The sequence below is a fragment of the Prionailurus viverrinus genome, chromosome A3 (genome assembly GCF_022837055.1).
Source record: "Prionailurus viverrinus isolate Anna chromosome A3, UM_Priviv_1.0, whole genome shotgun sequence".
Taxonomy (NCBI): domain Eukaryota; kingdom Metazoa; phylum Chordata; class Mammalia; order Carnivora; family Felidae; genus Prionailurus; species Prionailurus viverrinus.
The window spans coordinates 82887592-82910367 of NC_062563.1; positions in this window are offsets into that span (position 1 = coordinate 82887592).

Sequence of the window (22776 nt, forward strand, 5' to 3'; positions counted from 1 at the left end):
GGCGGAGGCTGGCTCCTTACTCAGCTTGCAGGCTGCTGCTGCTCATCTCCTCTGCCTTGTGCTGCCGGAGAGCCCCTGAGGTCGAACTCCACTCCCGAGGGGCAACCAGATGTGGAGTGAATCTGATCAAAACTTTGCTCCACATCCCTTGCAGTGCCCACTCTGAAAGACAGCTCCTTGTGACGTCCTGTGGGGCTGGGATCTGGGATCTGAGGAAGCTGGAAGCCAGAGACCCGAGGCTTGGCGAAGGCATGAGCGAGCCTCTTTGCTCGCCTGTTTTCTGGGGAAGTCAGGGTAGGGTGTGGACAGGTTGAAACAGCTCCCGAATACATACCATTTCTTTACTGATCTTCTGGAAAAGGCACTTCTTAACCTGGCAGGAGCGAAACTGTATGGGCTCTGCTTTTTAAGTATGTGTCTATGCCTTACCTTCCCTCCTGCACTACTCTTTCTCCCACTTCTCTGCCCACCCTCCTCACCTGGTACCCTGATGGCAATGCTGGGAAGCTCTCACTGCTGGATCTTAACGCTGCTCATTCTCCGGAGCTATGGCTTTTTCTCAAATTTCTTGCCTAGTGTCCAATAATCATTATACGGACCTTAACAGTGTCTACGCACTTTTACTTGGAAGTAACTTTAATTACCGGTAAACCTGAATAGAGATGCTCACAAAAGCAAAACATTGGCAAAAATCCACCTTTCCCACAAGGTGCATTTCTGTGCATTATTTGAAATGTACGCTAATTGCTTCCCATCAAGAAACCAAGGAAAGGCAAATTATATATTGCATTCCTACAAAAATATTTTCAAATCCGCTTAGAATACCCCATATCCATTTTTCATAGACAAGTAAACTAGAGAGACCTAAGGGTTGATTTGGGGTCTTCAAGCGAGAAAGGTAGTTGTTGCTGCTGTTTTTCATAATTATAAGATTAAAGCCTACAGCGGTCTGAAATTCAGAGGACAGATAATACGTGAACACAAAGGCTTACTCTAGCCACGTTGAGGCTTTCTTTGATTATTGTCATTTTAAGGTACTGATCCTTCCCCTGAGCCCTAGTTGTGATACTCAGCCTGACACGTCTTCTCTCTTCTCAGATTTTAGTCCTACTCCATGATTTCAGCCTGTAGACCTGAGTCCTGGTGAAAGTGTTATCTTACATACTGTGGAGGGTACTAATAACACAGAAGAAGATTTTGAGTCTAGACATACACTAGGATCTTCCAGAGGATTCCAAATACCCAGGTTTAGCATCCTGTGGTGGAAGTTGCCCTCTTGTCAGTTGTTATTGGCATGGCTTCAATGTCTAACATGTGTCATTTTCTAATTCTGTGCTCTCTCAATTCCAGTATTTCTTAAATGATTGTCTAAGGCCCACCCAGATTACTGGGTCTGCACTCAGATCTATTGAATGATCATTTCTGTAGGTAGGACCTGGACATCTGCTATTTAAACAAATACCCCAGGTGACTTAAATAAATATTAAAATATCAAAATAAACATTTGATTTGAGAACCCCTATGTATTCCTTCCTTTTGAAAATTAGAGAACTCGTATTTGATTTTTTTCCCTTATTTTCCTTTTTCACACACATCTATTTCCTTTCTCCTATATCTTTCCTAGTTCTTATTTTTATGATGACTTCCTTTTCTAAATCTCTTGTACACAGGTCTGTGTTATACTGGCAGCGTGATCACTAAAAAGGAGGTTGAAGCTGGCAAATTGTCTTTCATAAATATCATAAGCATACCTTATAACACTTAAAAGTATAGGGAAGTCAAATAATTTTATAACCTTAAAAATATCACTGTAATCAATCTTGTGTATGAACCTACAGTATGTGTGAAACTTACTAGTTTATAGTTTCAAAGTACACAGAGATAGAATTTTTCATATGTACGGGGTCACATTTCAAAATTCAAATTTCGCCATACAAAAAATATTCTTATGTTGTTACCATAATTTTTCTTCTAACCAGTGGAGTGAAACTAATGACGTACCAACAACTTACAATTGTTGTGATAATTACAACAAAAAAGTACCGTATGAGATTTTTGTTGCGTCAAGGAGCTTATAATCTAATTAAGAGGCTCAAAAGTACACACAGGCAACATTTAAATAGGAACCTGAGGAAAAGTCTAGGAAGACTTCAAATGTGTTTGTCACAGATAAGCAGGACTGAGTTCATTTTTATCTAGTTTTCCTTTTGCTTACTTATCTGTGCTTTTCAATCTGTTATGAGTCACATGCATAATTTTTTAAATCTAAAATCAGAAAGTATCCAAGAAATATGTGATTACAATATAGATCTCTTTTACTCTTATTTACTTGTTTATATGATTGTAGCTGATCTCAATTAAATTATAAGCTCTTTTTTAGTTAGTTTGAATATATATTACCCACATGGATCAGGAAGAAAAGCATATCCTTTATGTTTTTGGATAAAGGATAGAGAATTCAAACCAGGCCTCACAGAATTCGCACAGATAGACACTAGACAAACATGAGCTCACAATCCAAATTACAAAACAAATGAAGAAAAAAGCTATCATGAGCAAAAGGAAGCAAAAGCAGAAAAAAGGAAACTAGCAGAATTAGATTCTAAATCTAATTCTCAATTTAATTCTCAATTTAAATTAATTTGAATCTAGATTCTAAATTCTAATTCTAAAAGGATAGTTTATGAATAATATAGACCCATTTCACTTATCAACGTAAGCACAAAAATTCTAAATAAAATACTAGCTAACCAAATCCAACATGCCTACTTCTGTGAACTAAGAGAAACGTTGAGTCTCATTTTTCTATCTGTATTTAGATATCTATTTAGCTACCTATCTAGCCATCTACATGAAGAATATTACATCAAGTAGAGTTTATTCCAGAAACTCAAGCATGATTTAACATCAGAAAGCCTACCGGTAATTCATCTCAAAAAGACTCAGAGTGAAAAAGCATTTGAGAAAGTGTATCGCTTATTATTAATAAGAACTTCTAGAAAATTAGGAATAGGAAGAAATTAACTTTATGAAGAACCAAAATGTACAGAAAACTCTTACTAATAGATTTACTTAAAACACATTCCATTTAAGTGTGGCATCAAGACAAAGTTGCCACTGCTATTTAACATGATACTGAAAATCCTGGTTAACAGGGTAAGATTTGTAAAAGGAAGAAGAAATTAAATAGAGAAATCCAAAGGAAAAAGATAAAACTGGGATTGCTTGTAGTAACTTGACCAACCATATAAAACACCAAACAAAAACTAGCTATTAGAAGTAATCAGAGAGGGGTCTCTGAGTGGCTCAGTCGGTTAAGTGTCTGACTCTTGATTTTGGCTCAGATCATGATCTCATAGTTCGTGAGTTTGAGCCACACTGGGTTCTGTGCTAACAGTGCAGAGCCTGCTTGGGATTCTGTCTCTCTCTCTCTCTCTCTCTCTGTCTCTCTCTCTCTCTCTGCCACTCTTCCATGCACATGCTATCTCTCTCTCTCTCTCTCTCTCTCTCTCTCTTTTTTTTGATGTTTATTTATTTTTGAGAGAAAGAGGGAGCACGAGTGGGGGGAGGGGCAGAGAGAGAGGGGGACACAGAATCTGAAGCAAGCTCCTGGCTCTGAGCTGTCAGCACAGAGCCTGACGTGAGGCTTGAACCCATGAACCACAACATCATGACCTGAGCCGAAGTCGGATGCTTAACCGACTGAGCCACCCAGGGTCCCCAATAAATAAACATTTTTTAAAAAAGGGAATAATCTGAGAAATCAGCGAAGTGAAGATACACTTTTCTCCCTTTCTTCCACAGCACTATGCTTTGTTTAGATGGCACATAGCCAGCCAGAACAAACACAGCATTGGGCAGCATCACTTATGCTAAGTATTCCCATGTTCCAGGCAATAGGTTAAAAGTGGAATGGTGTGTAAGTCCTAAGAGGGAGAGGGTATGCCTCATCCTTTTTTCTGTCATCTGAAATGAAGACATAATGGCTGGAGCTTCAGCAGTTATCTTACACCATGAGCTGACCTTGGGTATGGAAGACACACACAGTGGAGCAACAAGACAGAAGGCATCTGCTATACCTGCACTAGCCTTAAAGTATCTACCTCCAGTCTTCTTGAAATTCCTGAATCAACCTCTAATTCATGCTACTGTTATCTTAGATTGTGTGTGTGTGTGTGTGTGTGTGTGTGTGTGTGTTGTGATGTACTTATAGCCAAACCCAATCCTAACTGATACAAGATCCCCAAATACCAATGGAATTCATGAAAACCAGAAGTATTCCTACAAGCCAGTACTAACAAACTAGAAAGGAAGATACTATTTACAATAGTAAAGTCTCTAGCAATTAACCTAAGAAAACGCACAAAGCCTTTATGGAAAAAAAAATGTTAACTCTGTTGATAGACTTCAAAGAAGACCTAAATAGGGTTATATATAATGTTTGTAGATAGGATGATAACATTATTAAGATACCAGTGATATCTGGGCACCTGGGTGGCTCAGTCCGTTAAGCGTCCAACTTCACCTCAAGTCTTAATCTAACAGTTCGTGAGTTCGAGCCTTACATCAGGCTCGCTGCTGTCAGCACAGAGCCTGCTACGGATCCTCTTTCCCTCTCCCTCTCTGCCCCTTCCCAACTCTCTCATGCATACTCTCTCTCTCTCTCTCAAAAATAAATAAAACATTAAAAAATATATTTAAAAAAGATATCAATGATCTCAAAATTTATTCACAAATTCAATGCAAACTATTCAAACTTGTAGCAGGAGTGGAGGAATTCAAACGTTTTAAAATGCCTATGGAGGGGCACCTGGCTGGCTCAGTAGGTAAAGCATGCAATTCTTGATCTCAGGGTCATGAGTTCGAGCCTCTTGTTGGGTGTGGGGCCTACTTAAAATAGAAAATAAATTAATTAATTAAAATGCATATGGAAGACTAAATTCCATATAATCTGGTCATTTTTTTAAGTTTATTTATTTATTTTGAGGTGGGTGGGCAAGTAGAGGAAGGAGAGAATCCCAAGCAGGCTCTGCACTCATAGTCCCTGATGCAGGGCTTGAACTCATGAACCATGAGATCATGAACTGAGCCAAAGCTGGACGTTTAACCAACTGAGCCACCCAGGCAGAAAATCAGAGGGGAAATTTACCCTCCCATATAGTAAGACATATTCTAAGTGACAGTAACAGACTTGTAGAACAGTGGAACAGAATAGAGAACTCAGAAACAAACCATCTACCTATGAGAGTTTGGTATATGATAATGGTGACATCACAAATCCTTGAGGAAATCATGTTGAGATAGCCAACTATTGCTGCAATAATAATACTCCATAACAGAGAACCAGAGAACCAGTGGCTTACTTACAGCCATTTGTGTTTTCTCCTTCATGGGTCTGTGTGTGACCTGAGATTTGCTGATCTCATCTGGATTCATCAAGGCTTAATTGGGCTCCACCGAATTCTCTGGGCTTAGCTCCAGGACACAGGTTAAGTTCAGGTCTCCATCACATGTCTCATTCTGGCAATTACAGAAGCTCAAGAGGTGAAGCCAAGTCACTCAAACACATTTAATACCTTTGCTCCCATCACATATTCTAACATTCCATTGGCCAAATAAGTCACATGGCCAAGTCCGACATCAATAGTGGAAGGTCCTACAAAATCACATGGAAAAGGTCACGGGTATATAATTCAATAGCAAGGAAGACATGAAGGATTGAGAACAATAATCCAATCCAATGCAGAGGTTTTGTTTGATAGGTAATTTCAGGAAAATTTGTTCACCATGGAGAAAAATAAAGTTGCATCCATAGCTCATACTATATGCAAAGGTGAGCTCTTGATGAATTAAAAAAAAAAAAGAACACTAAAAAGGGAAGGGAAAACTGGTAGGCTAATAGATATTAAAAATAGAATAGCTTTGGAGTCTTGAGATAGGAAAAGTCTACTCAAATGTGACTCTAAACGCATAAACTATAAAACCAAAAGAACGATGAACTTGACTGCATCAAAATTAAAGTTTTCTGTTCAACAGAAACATCATAGACAATTTAAGAGACAGCTGATAGATTGAGAGGTATTTCCAAAGCCTAAAATGAACAAAAGATTAATATCTAGAATATACTAGGAATTCTTGCAAATCATTGAGGGGAAAAAAAATAAATAGGAAACACAGTAGAAAAATAGCCAAAGGATATGAACAGGCAAATTTACAGAAGGGAACTCTGAGAAGATGAGGAGATATACAACCTCCCTTATAATCAGATAGATGCATATTAAAACAACAGGACACTTCTTTCTTTACGTCCACAAACTGGACAAAAATGTGAAAGGTGGATAACACGAAGTGTTGGCTAGGATGAGAGAGAGTATGAACCCTTGTATATTGCTGTTTGGACTTAAGCCCTGGTACAGCCATTTTGGAGTCATCTGGCAATACTTAATGAAATGTAGCAAATGTTTTCCTGATGGCCCAACAGTTCCGCTCCTGGAGATATACACCACTAAGAAACTCTTGTACAGGTCCATAAGAGGGCACAATTGAGGATATTCATCACAGCAGCACTCGAGGTATTATAGGCAAACTTAAGTATATAACACCTGTACTACGGTAGGTAAGTAAAGTGTAGCAGATGCCGTGGAGTAACGTGAAGTAAGGTACTAACTATACATCTTGTAGCATGGATAAATCTTTAAAATGTTTCATAAGTGAAAATAGGTAAGAAGCAGAACAAGATCATGTCAGCCACGGGCCTCTGGATGTTTTTCATCACAAGGATGTTTTTCATTTGTGCTCTTAACTGGAACACTTTGAAGGAAGGATAAGGAAAGTGTTGTTACAACTCACTTCTGACTCAAATATTTCCTTCTGGCTTCCACGCGATGCTGTGGCAGGTTTTCATATATGCCCTCCCCCTGCACCCCAGGTCGACTCCTTCTGCAGGCTTCCACAGTTTCTACCGTTGTGGCCTTCCCTAGCACCTCCTCGCTCCCCCATGCATATTTAATATCCATGCATCTGGTTATAAGCTTCCTGATCCAGCTGGGTGGAAGTTGAGCGATGGCTCTTGAAGAGTCAGCCACAGTCAGGGCCACTCTGCTACCCACATCTGCCTGTTGCCCCATTTCCAAGTCAGAAACACCCAAACGTTACTGGATTTTAAAGAGCTTTATTTGGGTGTGCCTGGGTGGCTCAGTCAGTTAAGCGTCCGACTTCGGCTCAGGACGCGGACTCACAGTTCTTGGGTTCAAGCCCCATGTCACGCTCTGTGCCTGGAGCCTGCTTCAGATTCTGTGTCTACCTCTGTCTCTCTCAAAAATAAACAAGCATTAAAAAAAATTTTTTTTAAAGCTTTATTTCAAGACTGACCTAAAAATGTGTTTGCTTATGTATCTTTATATACCTCCTAGTGTGCTGTCAGTGCTAATAATAACCGTAAGGATGAAACCATAACGGTAATTGTAATATTAGCTTTGTGTCAATGAGCAGTAGACACAAAAGGCCTTTTAAGGTTGATTGAGAGGGAGAAGATGAAAAAGATAACGAGCTGTAGAGATCTAGGTTAGATACCAGAAGTAGTTCCCTGAAATCAGTGTTGGATAAACAAGTGAAGGAGTTACCAGAAGGTTTGGGGACAGATGGGTAGCTTTCTGAAAGATTTGGGTGTTTTCTAACCTAAACGCAGGGGAATGGACACAACGGCTCTTGAAGTTTCTCCCAGCTCTGTCGGGTCATGAATCTCCTCAGAGCAGGCATGTTGGAAATGCAATTGTTTCCCACAAAGGTATGCTGAGAATAGCCCCTGCTTGGATTATACTGCCTTAAAAGCCTGTCTCTGCCCAGAGCTTTCCTAATGGCTCTTTACTAGCATACAAAATTCTGACCGTTAGTAATGGCTATGATTTCATGGCCCTCAAATTCCCATTTGCAGGAGCTTGCCTGAGCCCAGGTAGGGAGCTCCGCAGAGCAGCACGTGAGGCCCCGTGGCCCACACCCCTTCCCGGGGAACTAAGCCACAGCTGCAGGCTTCTCTCCGACTAGCTTTGGATGTCTGATTTTTGCAGAAGCCAGAATGTGATCCTGCAGAGATGACTATTCTCAGGATCGCATATCTTATGATTACCATTTGGGGGCTGTAACACTCATCACGCTCCCAGTACTGGGGCATTAATGTTAGCTGACATCTATTACATAAATCTAACCCTAAAAGGTCTAATGATTTATCCATCTGTAGTTTCTGTAACTCCTAGAAGCTGTGTAATCCAATCACTCCATATTTGTTCAACAATTACTTACTGAGTTCTATGAGTCTTAGAGATGTATTTGGAAAAGCAGATGGAGCCCAGATTATAGAACCTTAAATGCCTGGTTAAGCGTTTCAATTTATAGGATAAGGCAATAGGGAGCCTTCGAAGGTGTTTGAGAACTGGAAGAGCATGATGAAAAGAGTGTTTGAAATTTAATTGAGCAAACACTTACTGAGGAAAAGGACAAACAGCTATTAAGCCCCTATTACAGGAAAGCACTATGGAGGCACAGGGGAGAGAGAGAAAGTCCTTGCCTTCAAGAAATTTATAGTTTCTAGTTGTTGTTCTGTTTTTGTTTTTTAATAGAGAGGGTACTACTTTGAGATATTAACCAGTGTGCTTTCCCAGCATTTTCTCTACCCCAGTCCCTTCCCACAGGGTATGGATATTGTACAATAAAGATCCAGAAAGAAAGAAGAGTGAACCCTTGACTCCCAGGTCTGGAAATGGGCTTTAAGAACTCACAGGGGAGGGGCACCTAGGTGGCTCAGTTGGTTAAGTGTCTGACTTTGGCTCAAGTCATGATCTTGCAGTTCACAAGTTGAAGCCTTGCATTGGGCTCGGTGCTCACAGCTCAGAACCTGGAACCTGCTTCAGATTCTGTGTCTTCCTCTCTCTCTGCTGCCATGCTCACACTCTGTCTCTTTCTCTGTCTCTCTCAAAAACAAATAAAAACATTAAAAGAGAGAGAGAGAAAAAAAAACTCACAGCAGAGATGAAACCTAGTTTTAGAGAAAAGACCTGAGTTTTCATAAGCTACAACACAACATAAGCCATAGACTTGGAAATACAATCTGTGTATCCCAGCACAATTTGTGGAGCCCAGAAAAAAAAGTGCTGTTAAAGATACTAGAATAAAAAGGTTTTATTCTTTCTTTTACTCTTTCTTCCATAGTCTCTCAACTCGTCACATTTTTAAATTTTTTTTTCAACGTTTATTTATTTTTGGGACAGAGAGAGACAGAGCATGAACGGGGGAGGGGCAGAGAGAGAGGGAGACACAGAATCGGAAACAGGCTCCAGGCTCTGAGCCATCAGCCCAGAGCCCGACGCGGGGCTCGAACTCACGGACCGCGAGATCGTGACCTGGCTGAAGTCGGACGCTTAACCGACTGCGCCACCCAGGCGCCCCTAAACTCGTCACATTTTTAAAAAAAGTTATTTAATGTGATTCTCAGTAAACAAGTCAAAATTAAGTTGAAAATTAAATTATTAGCCTGAATTTTACTGTTCATTTTTTTATTGTGAAATACGAATTTTAAATGCAAATATAAGAGCATTTAACTTATAAGTAGAACCACTGAAAGTATCCAATTCATATGTTGTAGCTTGTATGTGCATATGTATTTTATTCTTACCAGAACAGTGGACACACTGCACAGAACTAATTCAACTGTTTTTATTCTACTTCTTGATATGGGCGCATTCCACCAACACTCTACTTAAGTTTACCAATGGGTAAGGCAGGACTGAAAGGAAAAGGAACCATGGTGTTCTTTTCCCCTCCATGTTGTCATTTTCAGCCTATGTGCTTGCCTAATAGAGACAGCATCAAAAGTAAGAAAGGATATGATAAGGTTCTTTGCCTGTTCATGTTTTTAGAATGCCGTTGCCCTTTTTTCTGCCTTCAAAACACATCCTGGTTTGAATAGAAAGCCTGACCTCTGGGGCACCTGGGTGGCTCAGTCCGTTAAACATCTGACTTTGGCTCAGGTCAAGATCTCCCGGTTGGTGAGCTGGAGCCCCACTTCAGGCTCTCTGCTGTCACCGCGGAGCCTGCTTCGGATCCTGTCTCCCTCTCTCTGCCCCTCTCCCGCTTGTCCTCTCTTTCTCTGTCTCTCTGTCTCTCTCTCTCTCAAAATATAAACATTAAAAAAAAAAAAGCCCAAGCATCCCCACTTACTCAATCAAAGATGAAACACACTTGCATCTTGCTGAACTCCTAAGCATTGTGGGACAACCAGGAAACTGTGCTCATGCGGGGGCAAGAGTAGCAGATATTCATGTCCCTTCTGCTCATGCTCCCTTGTCCCATGGGACTTCACATACAAAACATAGGCACAAAAATAAAATCAAGACTGTTGAGGGCACAGAGCCCTTCAGAGCACGGGGCCCTGGGTGGCTGCGGGGATGACACGTCTGTGATGCTGGCCCTGTCTGGAAGAACAGAAGAAAGGCCAGGCTGCCCTGCCTCGGCTGAGAGAATGATGCTCTGGACTGAGGGTGAGAGAGCAAGCAGAGGTTCTAAGCACCAACATGTCGCTGAGAAAGGGGGCTCTGTGTTCTTCTCTTGTGCCCCACACTCCCAGCTCTCCACCAGTCACACCCCAGAAACCACCGGGAAGAGGAAAGATCAAAGCAGGGAAGGACCCGAACCTCACTTTCAAGGTTTCATGTAATCCATTGAAAATGTGGAAAATGTAGAAAATCACCAAACCCGAAATTACCTATAAACCTCCTGCCTAGAGAGAGCCATTGTTAACATTGTGTCCAAATGTGATTTATAATATATATTGGTACAAAATTTGTCAACGTAACAAACATCTCTCACCGAATATGCTGCTAGAAAATAGTTTTACACACAACTTTGCATTTTAGGGTGAATATTTGGTGGTGTTTTTGCACAGCGAATTCTAGAAGGAAGAATCTGTCAACAGAGAGTCTGGCCGGGGGATAAAAGTGAGAATCCCAGAGGGGATCTGGGCTGGAGGTCTGCGATGAGGGGAGAAAGGATGGGGCTGGAGGAGGCTCACAAACAGAATGCTGAGTGAAAAAAGTAAGTCATCGAAGACTCCATCTACTTATAGTTCAAAGGTGGGTAAATCTAAACACTGTTATTCAGGAATACGTACATAACCACTACAACCAGAAACAAAAACAAAATTCAGAAAGGTGGTTCCGGAGAGAAGCCAGGGAGACAGATAGGTTTGGAAATGAACACACAGGGGCTTCTAAGGAGCTGGTGATACTCTGTTTCTTAAGCAAGGTGATAGACACGTGATTGTCCAATTTATTTTTTCCCCTAAAACCACACCTGCCATATGTTCTTCTGTATTCATGGTATCATATAAGCTAATGTATCTCAGGCCAACTCCAAAAGATAAAGTTTTCCACAACCTCACTCTTCTGTCTCCTGAGGCTTTCCCAGGCAGGTTATATACATGCTGGGACTCTCCTCCCTCAAAATACTCTCACCCTCCACAAATTCTTCACTACCCATCTAATCTGGCTTTGTTCTGAAATAGGTGACTAGAGTGCATTCATCTGAAAGTGTCCTTTCTGAGCCCAAACCCAGCAGCAATGCAAGCATACACCAGAATATGGATACACAGACACTTGAATATACCCAGGCTTGCTCATGCATGGCTAGGAACTGGAAAAGCTTTCTGCTCTCCAAGCGTCTACCTTGCAGTGTGAGTAGCAGGTGGTTATCATGTTTTCCTGCTTCCAGAGCAGCCACCCCAAACCCAATCAAGGATGTCGAAGGGGAGAAGTAGCTGCCAAGTGTCTCGCAGGGTCCTCTGCAGGTTACGATGAAATTATCAAAGACAAGTAATTGCATGGTGATCTCTCCTTTTCTGCATCCCAAGAGGGTAGATACGCTACATGAGATACTTTCAGCAGGTTCACTATTTTATTCTAATAGTATGCACATAATGTATTTTGTCCTAATATTACACACACACACACACACACACACACACACATACACACACACATATATACCACTGACAGCTAAAAGCCATGATGATTGCTTAGAGAGCAAAGCTAGGGGGAGAGTAGAGTTATCTTGAAGTAATGTTTTAAAAAACTCTCTAGAAATAATATTATAGCTGGTGCCTAAAGATAGTACAAGTCATGATTGTGCTTCACTTTTCTGATACTTGATGGTGGGAAACATTGCACAGGGACTTTGTAGTTCTTAAGAAAGTGAAATATGGGGGCGCCTTGGTGGCTCAGTTGGTGGAGCATCTGACTCTTGATTTCGGCTCAGGTCATGATCTTAAGGTCACTGGAATCTGCACTGGGATTCTCTTGTCCTCTCCCTCTGTCCCTCCTCCCCACCTCTCTCTCTAAAAAAATAAAGTGGAATATGGTGCATGGGCAGCCTGATCCTACGACCCCAAACAAAACTTGTGGCCCAGGAGACTATTGTAAACTATTGTAAAATAATTCTAGGGGCACCTGGGTGGCTCAGTCAATTCAGCGTCTGACTTTGGCTCATGGGCTCAGGTCATGATCTCAGGGTTAGTGAGTCCAAGCCCCGAGTTGAGCTCCGTGCTGACAGGTCAGAGCCGGGAGCCTGCTTCGGATTCTGTGTCTCCCTCTCTCTCTGCCCCTCCTCCACTCACGCGCGCGCTCTCGCTCTCTCTCTCTCCCTCTCCCTCTCTCAAAAATAAATAAACATTTAAAAATTTCAAAAATAAGATAAAATAAAATAGTAATTCCATTTTGAGTCCTTTTTAACTGCCAGACTCTGGCAAAGTGCTCTACACACAGTTTATGTACACAAAACTTGCCGACATTTCTGTTTATGCAAAGACATCCTTCCTCCTCCTTGTCCTCATCATCATCCTCATCACAGAGCATTGGTGCTGGGCCCGGAGGGAAACCACCCTGGCAACACCAGTCCTGCCCCATTCCTGTTCTTATACTGAAGAGTAACAACATAAACTTACATAAACTTAAGTAAGAAATACTTACAAAGTCATTTTGCAATATGTAAGTGTATTGAATCAACACACTACATACCTTAAATGTACTTAACGTTATGTGTCAATTATATCTCAATAAAGCTGGAAAGAAAAAAATACCTACAGTGATATTGAAAACATAAATAACTTGGCTAATTTCTGGTATAATCTCACAGTACACATCCCTTGCCTACCCCAAGGCCTCTGTTTTTTTTCTCTTTTGTAATGGAGGCAGATGTACTCTGTGCACATTACCTCACTAGAATATTTTGAAATCTAACCAACTGATCTCCATTATAGAAAATCATTGGAAGAAGCATGAATTCTGTTAAATAAGACTTGTGCAAAAAAAAAAAAAAAAAGGATGAATTATAAATCTCCTTAAATAATTATTTTATAATAGAAGCTAAATAGATGTTTAACTCTGCCCCAGCTCCCCTTTATGATATGCCCAAGAATAGAGAAAAAACCAACAGAATGCTTTCTTTAAAAATGCTGGTAATAGCATTCTAGCCATATCAGGGCAAAGCATTTCTATGATGATTCATAGACTAGGTAGAGCTAGGTTAAACGAGTCCCGAAGATCAAAGCTTAGCTTGACTTTTCATCGTTTTGCTTCAACACAGTAAACTTCTCTAAAATGACGGCAATCCCAAATATAGAACTTCTACAAATTAAAGAGAGATTGGGGTGCCTGGGTGGCGCAGTTGGTTAAGCGTCCGACTTCAGCCAGGTCACGATCTCACGGTCCGTGAGTTCAAGCCCCGCGTCGGGCTCTGGGCTGATGGCTCAGAGCGTGGAGCCTGTTTCCGATTCTGTGTCTCCCTCTCTCTCTGCCCCTCCCCTGTTCATGCTCTGTCTCTCTCTGTCCCCAAAATAAATAAACGTTGAAAAAAAAATTTAAAAAAAAAATTAAAGAGAGATCTATCATAGCTGACTAAATTTATGAAGAAATTTAAAGGTATTTTTAGTTAAAAAAAACTAACAGGTGATGCATGGGCATGGAACTAAATTCAAAGATACGAAAGGCTGGATAATAGAAAATATGTTTCTCTCCCATTTTAGACTCCCTGGTGCCTCCCGAGATGCAAACATTGTTACTAGTTTCATAAATATTTCCATATATGTGCATTTAATATACATGTGTGTATTTGAGACATGTAAAAGTTAATATGTGCATTTAGATTTATTTTTCTAATATAAATGATAGTATTTTATATTGTTTCTGCATCTTTCTCACTTAACAGGACATCTTGGAGATACTACCCTGTTGGTACCAAAAGGGATTGTTTTAATCTTCAAGGCTACGTAATAGTTCATCATATAGATGTGCCATTATTGCAGGACATTTGTATATTTCTAACCTTTTGTTTGTACAAACACTGCACCAATCAATGACCTCACATGTAGGTACTGCCTCTGTAGCAGAAACGCACAAGAGTAGAACTGATGGGTCCAAGGGCATGAACAGTTTAAAACGTGACACTTACTGCCAAAATTGTCTTTCATAAGGGGCCTACCATCAAATGGGCATTTTGTAACGCACTGTAACAGTTGTTATTGAAGTCATTCTTTACCAAATACTTACACAGCCATGTACTCTCCACAGTACTCTCCACAGCAAAATCATGTTATAAAACTGTTATTATAGACACCCCTCACTTTATAGACTAGGTGTTGGCAAGAATGGCATATTGAACATTATTTCGCTTGCATTTTGCTGTCTTAGAATTATCTGCATGGTAACCAATTTGTGGTTTTGCTGTGTTTTAAAATTTTTTTAATGTTTATTTATATTTGAGAGAGAGAGACAGACAGACAGAGCACAAGCAGGGGAGGGGCAGAGAGAGAGGGAGACACAGAAACTGAAGCAGGCTCCAGGCTCTGTCAGCACAGAGCCTGATGCAGGGCTCGAACTCACAAGCTGTGAGATCATGACCTGAGCCAAATTCAGACGTTTAAGGACTGAGTCACCCCTCACTATGCTTTTAAAAACAGGCCTACACAGAGCTCAAAAAAATTTCAGGCCAGTGAAAATACATCGTGATATATTATACAGATTAACATATGTCATTATACATTTGTTAATACCCATAGAATTTACAACACCAAGAGTGAAACCTGAAGGTAAAGGGTGGACTTTCAGTGATTATGATGTGTCAGTGTAGGCTCCTTCTTGGTAAAAAATGTACCATCCTGGTCAGCAGGAGGTTGCTCATGTGTGGGGGCTGAGGGCATACGGGAAATCTCTGTACATCCCTCTCAATTTTGCCGTCAATCTAAAGTTGCTCTAAAAATTGTCTTTAAAAAGGCCTATACGTACATATGTATATCCTTTTCCTTAATAAATGTAAAAGGCAGTATTTTGTTGGTCAACTCCGAAGTTTAGAAAGTGAAACTGAATAGAAACCAAGATGAAAGATAATAATCAGGCTTCCTCTTTAGCAGACTGCAGCCCAACCAACCAAATTATGAGAAATAAATTACGGTTTAAAAAAAATCCCCATTTTAATTACTGCAAATGTTAATGTGACTAGGTAAGAATTATTTTTAATCACCTATAATTATATAGTGTACATCTAAAAGCATGAAGTCAGGATCCAAAAGCCACAATTTCAAAAAAACAAAACAAAACAAAAACCGTAAGACAAACTTTGCTTTTGCTTGAAATGTTCAATATTTTCCCTTTATATGCTTCTTCTCCCAAATAAATTCGACGGCTAGAATTGGGGGCATGTAGCAAATACAGAAAGCCAGCAAGAAACCTCTTTTCCCTCAATTCAATGGGTTTACGTCTTAACCAGTTTGAGCACATTTTCGGCGCCTATTTCATGAACTCAAAAGAGACAGATTTATCTGACATGTTTAGGAGACACGTAAAATAAAGTCGGGTAGGTTTTAAAGCTTCAGAAAATTGGGAATTCCCTGTGCCACAGGGAGTTCACCAGACCTGCAATTAATACTTGGCAATAATAAAGGAACGCACGAAATAGAATGCTTCCTTATCACTGTGTGTTAGGGTCTTCCCTTCTGGGTAGGATTTTTCGTAGCCTCCGTCACGATTAGAGGGAAGGAGAGAGAGGGCGAGCTGGGTCTGCGGTCGGAGGGGTGTCTATAAATAGAAGGTGAAGTGTTCTAATACCGGGAGGGTGCGTCATAGCGTCCCTCCCCCGAGCCGAGAGCGCCGGGGCGGCCGCGGGAGCCACTGCGCGGCACCGGGACGCCCACCCCGGCCTCCACCTCCCGGCCTCCGGGGAGCCAGAGATCTCCGCGAGGGACCGGGGAACCGGCCGGGGGAGGCGCCCGGCGGCCTCCGCGGATGCTCAGCCTCAGGTCGCAGGAGTCCCACCCCCGGGCGCGCAGTGCTCAGCGGAGAGCCCCCCCCCCCCCCCCCCCCCCCCCGCCTCCTGCTCGGGTGCCAGCCGCGTGCCGCCGCCGTCCTCCTCCGGCCGCTTCCCCACCCCATCCCATCCCATCCCATCCCATCCCATCCCACCCCTCCTCCCTGCCGGCGACGGCAGAACAATAACCCAAGCGCGCCTGGGAAGCAGAGACTCCCGGGCGGACAGCCAATGCGAGGGGGAGTTCCGAGGGGGCAGCCCCCGCGCACCGCGCGCTCCCGTGGGGTCCCGGCCGGGCGGCACCGCGGCCGCTGGCCGGGCCCCCCTGGCCCTGGAGGCCACGGTTTAAGTCTGCTGAAATCTGAAATCTCGAAGTGTCTGTTCAAGGCCGCGGAGAATTTCCTCTAGTCTAGGCGGAACATCAGCAGTTGGTGAAAACACACAGCGTGTGTATTTGGGTCCTTTTCTCTTTCGGATTTGAATCTCTAAAGTCACTTGTGGAATTTCCATAGGCCTTTCTTTTTGTAAACAGATTGTTCTGGGATTCCCCACCCAGTCTCTAGTCTTACTCTGCCTGTTCTTCCAGCTTGACCCGGGCTAGATCTCAAGATCTCTCTCTCTCTCTCTCTCTCTCTCTCTCTGTCTCCCTCTCCCTCTCTTGCACACACACAACTTGGCCCCTTTGCACTTTTCCTTTAATCTGTGTGTGTGTGTGTGTGTGTGTGTGTGTCCGTGTCCTGCAGTTCTTTCCCCCTTCTGATTGGCGCCTCCATTGGGTTCCTGTGTTGGTTTCATTTCAGTCTCTCACAATTTGCTCCCTCCAATTCCTACTTTCTTTTGTCTTTCTTTAACAGGTAATACATTTGCATGGTTTTTTTCTTCCCGTTACCTTAAGTGCTGTCCCCTTAAGGACTCAAGGGTTCCTGGGGGAAAAAAGGAAGGTTTCATGACATTTTATGTCAGGGAAGTATGTTATACAGTTCCACTTTCTGAAAGTCTGGGCTAGCTGGGATTTTCATACTTATATATAGGTCAAGCCATCTTAGCTGAAGAATTCACAAACTGTAATATCTTGGGTGCTGGGCTGCTTGCTTCCAATAAAAAGGCATGCAGGAAAAGCAGGGAAAAAGTATTTTCAAATTAGGTCTCTGAATGTGGATTTTACTCTCCCCCACCTCCCGCCACACACACACACACACACACACACACATACGCACTTATTATAAAGCAAAAGTTTGATCATACAGTATTTGAAAGTCAGGACCTTGGAATCTTTCATTCACCCATAAAGTTCCATCTCCTTGGTCATCTTTTTGCACTGGTTTCCATCTATGAAATTTCCTACTACTTGACTCCTTCCTCTGAGTTTGGTGAGCAGTACAAAATACAAGCATCTAGGGGCACCTGGGTGGCTTCGTTGAACTTCTGACTCTTGATTTTGGTTCAGGTCATGATCCCAGGGTTGTGGGACTGAGCCCCACAACTGGCTCCTTGCGGAGCCTCTCTCTCTCTCTCTCTCTCTCTCCCTCTGCCCTTCTCCCCGTTCACTTGCTCTCTGTCTAAAATAAAATAGGGTGCCTGGGTGGCTCAGTCAGTTAAATATCCAACTTCGGCTTAGGTCATGATCTCACAGTTCCTGAGTTGGAGCCCCATGTTGGGCTCTGTGCTGACAGCTCAGAGCCTGGAGCCTGCTTCAGATTCCGTGTCTCCCACTCATTCTGCCCCTGCCCCCGCTCATGCTCTGTCTCTTTCTGTCAAAAATAAATAAACATTAAAAAATTTTTAATGAAACAAAAAATTTAAAGTAGAAGCATTTATCAACCGCACAAATCAGAAATAGCTCCTACACTTGGGACTTGAAAAAAAAAAAAAAACACAAACAAAAAACAAAACAAAACAGAAAAAAACAAAAAACAAAAAAATGCCAGGCAAAAGAATGGGTAAAGATTTAACAAAAGGCATACCTTTGTGGTTAAAATATTAGGAGGTGAGAATGTATGTGAGTGCTGGGACATCAGGTAGGAGTGGGTGTTGTGCAATTATTAGCATTTCCAGGAGGCAGTTTGCTTTGCCAGGGCTGACCCTCAGGTTGGCAGGGCCTGAACATAGCACATATCACATTTCTCTGCAGGTGGAATGTAACTGGCAGATTGGTCTTTTCCAGCCCTACTGTGGGTGAGGGGCCTCTCGTCCATCCTGCCATTAATTCTGCCTGCCTTTCTGAGTTACCAAACCCACGTTCCTCCAGCCAGGACCTAAACTGAAGGAGGATCAAGGGCAAACTACATATTGGTCATGAGCCATCCTATTCACATAAGCCACCTCACGCCCTTCAAAAAATTATAAGGATTTGGTGGCCCAAAGGTCGGGCCCAGTCACCAGGGTTAAGACTCAAAACTGATAATGTGATCATTTATTGAAGTTAATTTTATGCTTAGCACTCTCATATGAGCTTTAATATTGTATCTCATTTAATTTTCACAACAATGTTTGAGGCAGATATTGACACGTAAGAAAACAAGAGTAGTGGCTGAAAGTTTATCTGCCCAACATCACAAGGCTGTTTGCTGAATGGTAGTCTGGGACTCAAATCCTAGCCTGGCCCCAAAGCCTAAACCATAATCCTATCTCAACTAAGGGAGGAGATCCAGGCTGTCCCATGAGGACATGGGACCCCATCCTGAGGTGGGGGCGAGTTATAGTATTCCTCCCTGTGTGTCACTAGCGGCTAGGTCTGTGTCTATGGGGGTCTGCATAAGTCTGCACAGGGTCGCTATGACAATCACCTTTGCCCCTTTGGACTTTGATTCTGGTTTTTCTAAGGAAAACTTGTCAACCTGAAAAAGCCCCCTCTCCTTCTGTGAGAGGACAAAAGGACTCCTCCCTAAACCACGCCATCAAGGGTGGCAGGGAGGGCAAACTTCCATCCACCGTGGACAGAAGAGTTGGCTCTTTACATCAGCAAGACAACAGATCCACTACCAGGAACAGCCACAGCAGCAGCCTGTTAGCTGTGACGAGGCAGGCCCTGGACAAGTCACAACAGCTCAAGGAACAGTGGTAAAAGACAAGGGTCCAGAGAAGCAGGGTTGAGCAGAGACAGGCTGGCAACAGCTCCCGAGATGAGCCAACTCTAGGTCAGCAGGCATTCCAAGAGTCTCAGACACTAACAGGGCTTTAGTGCAGGCAAGCCACAGGCTGAAGGTGTTTCTCCAGGAAGGAGTAAACTCCAGTGTTTAAGAGCAAGGGCTTTGGAGTCAGACTGCTGGGTTCGAGTCCTGCTACCTTCCAGCTCTGGCTTTAGAAAAGCCAATTAACCTCTGTGTGTGTCACTTTTCTTACCTGCAAAATGGGTATGATAATGCTACTAATGGCTCTTTCCTAGAGCTGTTAGGAGGATTAAATGAGAGAATGAATACAAAGCACTTAGTCCCTGGTACCTCAATGTAGACTGTTATATGATAATCATCCAGCTTGACACAGGGTGAGCCCTCTGGGATTGACGGGAGCAGAAAACAACAGGGGGATTCCTGCTTCAGATGTATATTCCCCCAATAAGAAAATAAAGCAAGTCAGGCCCCAGAGTGACTTCTGGAGTTAGAACTCCAGCAAAAAACTGGAAGAAGTTCCTGCATAGCATAAGACCCTTAATCTCACCCCCCTCCACCCCACCCCCTATCTTTCCTGTTGAAAAAGCTTGAAATAAAGATGTAAAAAAATCAACAGCTTTGTCGGGTAGTGAGCCAAACACTTGACTAGGTGCCAGATGAGTTGAGTTTAAGTACAAGTTGTAACCTTGAGTTAAGTCACTTAATTTCTCTGAGCCCGAATTTCCACATCTGTAAAATGAGTCAGAGTGAACTTTTTTTTTTGAAGGGGAGGCAGTCTGCCCATCATCTTCGTCACTTCTTCTGGGAACTGTTTCTCTCCCACACCTCAACTGTTGTGACCTCCATTTTCTTACATGACTCCACCTCCCATAGTTGATTGGTCCAGGAGTGGGCACCTGACCCAAGCTGGACCAATCAGAGTGTTTCCTTGGGATTTTTGTTTGTTGTTGAATTGGAACTGGGAAAACAGTCAGCATTTCTGGGTAGATTGTGTAGAGAGGGGCTCAGGGCCACTTGGCAGTCCTGTTTCTACCAGGTGAAGTGTAAGAAGCTAACACATGCAGTGAAAAGCAGAGATAAGAGATCATTGGGGGTGGGGAGTAGCATTTGGACCAGGTGTCTCTGAGACCTACATGTACCCCTGGCTTGCCTACAATTAAATGAGACACTCAGATTGATTCTAATTAATGCTTACTTTTGCTTAACCTGGCTTAAGTTTGTTTTCTGTCATTTGTACACCCCAAACCCCTGGTTAATACAGACTAATTTATTTCTAAGATCCTTTTAACTCTAAATGTCTATGCTTTGATATGAAAAAAAAAATAGATAAATGATGTTCAAATAAGGCTATGTGTCTGAACCTTGGATAGCTGTGTGAAATAATCAAAGCCTTGAAAAAAAAAAAAAGGAAGTCTCATTTAACTCACTTAAAAGTGTAGAAGAGGTTCAAGGCTCTGTATAGCCTTTTATTATACCTAAATGAAAGAAATAAATAGGTCAAGAGCTGGTGTTTTGGTGAACTGTGAGGAAATCAGCCATTAAATTATAAAAATTGATTTCAAAACTGTTGACGTAGTGACCTGATTTTGAAATTGAATCCATTTTTTGCTATGCCTAATGTAACACAAGAGGGAGAATAGTAACTTTGGCTTGGTGAGAACCAAGAATTTAGAGAAATTTGGTCACAATGTGGCAATTTGGGCCTAAATTTCCTAGTTTGTCTATACTACCTAGTTAGTAATGAGTGAGTGATATCTTTTCTTTCTTTTGATTTAAACAGATAATGTAAATAGCTACATAAGTCTCTCATTTCTGAATTCTACTCTAACCCACCCATCTGTCTCTGTGCTATTAAAAATAACTTACATTTTAGCTTTCAATAAAAAAATATTTTTAATTGTGGCTTCCTCGGCATTTATGGATTTCAATGTATAAAATTTTGCAATTTTTCCCATGGCAAGATGACACGGGAAAATCGGGTGGCACTAAATCTTTTTACTTCTAAGGACTTCAGTATTCAACTTCAGTATTAAACTTGAAATGTATGCACATGTGTCTATATCTCTATCTGTAACTGTGTTTCCTTCTTCTTACTCTCCTCTAGTTAATTCTTGATAATTAATGGTCTGAGGGATGGTATTTTCACATAGTGTTGAAATCCACAGAAAATGATCAGATCTCATTTTTTACTATTATTGTCATTTAAATCTCCTCCCCCCAAAAAAGATCTTAAGCCAGACCTTACACGTATAGTATAGTACATGTATGGTAATAAAACTACTTCGAGTTTCACAGACTCTCTTAACTCACTTTTTTTTTTTAGTTGAAGACCTTCCAAGATGTAAAATCATAGGTAAGCAAGAAATACCAAGAGGTAGGGGAGGCTGGAGCTTGTATAAGCCACTACAAAAGTATTAGTACATTTGAATAACAAAACAAAGGTGATGTGGGATAGACCCTGAATATCAGTGGTTCCTAATGTCTGGCTCCGACTCCCCAGATCATCATCAGGAACCTAGCAGGAACCTAGCTATCAAGATCACCCCTCGTGAAAAGTGGGAGCCATGTATCTGGAAAGACTTTCACTTTATTCCCGCTTGATAACACCCTATGTAATCTTTCCTGTAAGGTGTGTGGTCTAACCCATATATGTGACAACCCTGTCACCCTCTTGTTTGTCCCTAGCCCTTCTCTACTTTAAACTCCTGTCCAGGTACCTCCTCACCCTACCCTCATGGCCCCCATGTCTTGACCACGGAATTTCCTGCCTCCATAGACTATGTCTTTTCTTACGTCTTGGTAGCACCTCACTAAAATTAGAGGGCCTCAGAGGCTCTGTTTCCTAGGAGACAGCAGGTGGGCGGAGTCTGCTGGGGAGCTTTCCTGGGCACTTGGCTGATCTTGGCTTTTAATCTTCTTTCACTCTGATTGCTGTGTGTGGCCACTGGTGCCCATCAGTAGTGTCTGATCTTGGTTCAGTTCCTGTTTTGGTCCTGGCCAATTTGGCTTAGTCTCAGTTCCTTTTTTCCGTTCTTTCTTGCTTACACAGCCAGAGAAAAATACTCAGCTCTACCTGACAGAAATATGCTCAATAGGAGACGTGAAATCACTGTACACACCTGCAGGGTTGCATACCTTCACTTCTTAGATGCACGTTTAATAGAGGAAGCAGAAACCCATATGTGTCAACGTCGGCTCTCTTGCATTTAGTTCAAGCCAAATGTCAGGAGACTGACGGCCAATAGACCAGCACACTGACGAGCAAGTGATGGACTGCAGACCCGGCACAGGTGGATGAGTTCAGAATAACGTTTAAAATGTA